Raw genomic sequence first — 2,230 nt, forward strand, 5'->3', positions numbered from 1 at the left:
AGAAATGTTTCCAACATGCTCTTCCTCAACCCATGAAACACTAGTCACAACTCGTGAGTGGCATTGTATAAGTACTGATGGTAGAGGCTTGTTTCATTTTAATGGGGCTACCTTCACCTGAAAGCAGTAGCTCAGCATCGTACTAAGTTTTACTCAAGAGCTGAGATGGGCACCTCGGTCCGGCAGCTCCCAGCACCAATGGGATCTAGCAACAGGTACCACGTGAACCTTCTCAATACGAGTACAAAAGCAACAGCATCTCAGGACCCACATATCGTAATTGAACGACTGGAGAAGCAGTTAGTGCCAGGCTTCATCCTGAGGATGACAGTAGTACCGTGGTGTTAAATGAAAGCTACGTGGTGCCAGATAGGTTACCGCGGACCTTGTCTGCTCCCTGCTTACCTTGCTTGAAAGCAAGCTCCAGACAGCATCCAATATTTCTTCCTCCCGGCAAAGATGCCTAAGCTGTTCTCAGGAAGAAGAGCAGTATGGATGCAGTGAGGCTTTGGAATCTCAGGAATCACACGCACAGTCCGCACCATCCCTCCCACACTATTTCCCAGTACCAATAGGTGCCGTACAAGCCGTGGGTGGGCTTGCCTTGGTCACCCGCAGCCCTTGCAGGCATGAGACACCCATGGGCCATTCCTTTGGCTGGCCTGCAGGAGCAGCTGCTTGGCAAGAGGCTGCAGGGCTGGGCGCTGGCTAGGGGACCGTTTGCTGTGACCCTAGAGCACTGGGGCAAAGCTGACTGCAGACGCGCTCTCAGTAAGGCAGGAACGAGGGCGGGACCCCGTTCAGCTGGACCTCACAGCCAGCACATGCACCTTACATAAAGCCGACCTCTAGGTTTTATCACTACCCTTAGCCAGGCTGGCTGGGGACAAGGCTCTGCCACTGCTCAAGCACTGGGAAGATTAGTTCAGCCTACTGTTGCACTTTTCCGAAAGCCCAGAACTAGAACACTTTTCCTACCAATTTTTACCATTTTTCATGTGACAAAGACCCTTTGTGCAGTTTAACTGACAGTTTAAAATAACAGCACTACCTTCCCCTCGCATGTATTGGGCAGGAACACAGAGGCAGAGGCAAAAACGGTATCTGCTCACACGAGCTCCAGCATGGGGATGGATACACACATTCCTCAAGCTGGGAGAGGAAAGTGCAGGTGGTTCTCCTGGTCCTCAGCTGGAGCCATCCATCTCACAGTAAAACCACAACCACCCAGCAAAACCTTTTCTGGCATGAGGAGTAAACACCAGGAGCCTGCTGAAACCGGGCACTTGCTCTGTCACCAGCTTTACAGCGCCCCATTCCTCACCTCTCTTGCACACCGCCCCTGCGAGCTGGGGCCTGACACACACACCTTGACTCCGAGCTGCTCTGCAGGGCATGTGCTGGAATCTTAACAGGATGGCAGGTCGTTACAGAAATGAAGAGAGTCTGCCAGTATCTAATGATACCCAAGGAGGAGGTCATCGTTAGGACTGTGTTGCATCTGCCTCAAAACTGCAACGGCAGCTCTCAGAGGCGAGGAGAGGGAAGGTACACCCACGAGAGGGACATGAACGACAGTTCTCTGCGTGGCAGCACATCTCTCCCACAGTTCGTGGGCTGGCCGCTGGTGGCTGTGGCCTGGGTAATAGCGATGAGCTCCGTGGTTTTGTTAGTGTCATTTTAACAGCTGCACGTCTGTAAAAAATCACTCTTCTTTCTGAAAATCCACTTAAGTTCTGCTGTTTTTTAAAAACAAAATACAGAAAAGGCCATTAACAAGTAAACCTAAGGCAACCTACCTTTACAGCCCTCCAGCAAAAAAAATACAGATATATACAGCAAGCAGCAGCCTTCCATCATAGTACGTGATTCCTTTCACCTTGTGACGTTGCTATGAGGGTGAGAAGATGCTTTTTAATATGCTTAAATATACATTTATAATAAATAATTTAAGCATGTAAAAACCATCTGCCCAACCTTATATGCTTAAATATCATTATAATGTATGTTAAATGCATGCATATATTATTCATATGTACAATAGTTAAATATATTTATATATCATATAAAATTGATATTACGTATTACAATATACTTATAGCAAACAATATATATTATTTAAGCATCCAAAAAAAAAAAAGCATCTAGCCAACCTCATACCAAAGCCACAAGGTGAGGGGACTCAAGTACTATGAGAGAGCTGCTGCCAGCTTTCGAGGACATGGCCTTA

Source organism: Buceros rhinoceros, unplaced genomic scaffold, assembly GCF_000710305.1.
Source record: "Buceros rhinoceros silvestris isolate BGI_N320 unplaced genomic scaffold, ASM71030v1 scaffold17263, whole genome shotgun sequence".
In the NCBI taxonomy this organism is placed as follows: Eukaryota; Metazoa; Chordata; class Aves; order Bucerotiformes; family Bucerotidae; genus Buceros; species Buceros rhinoceros.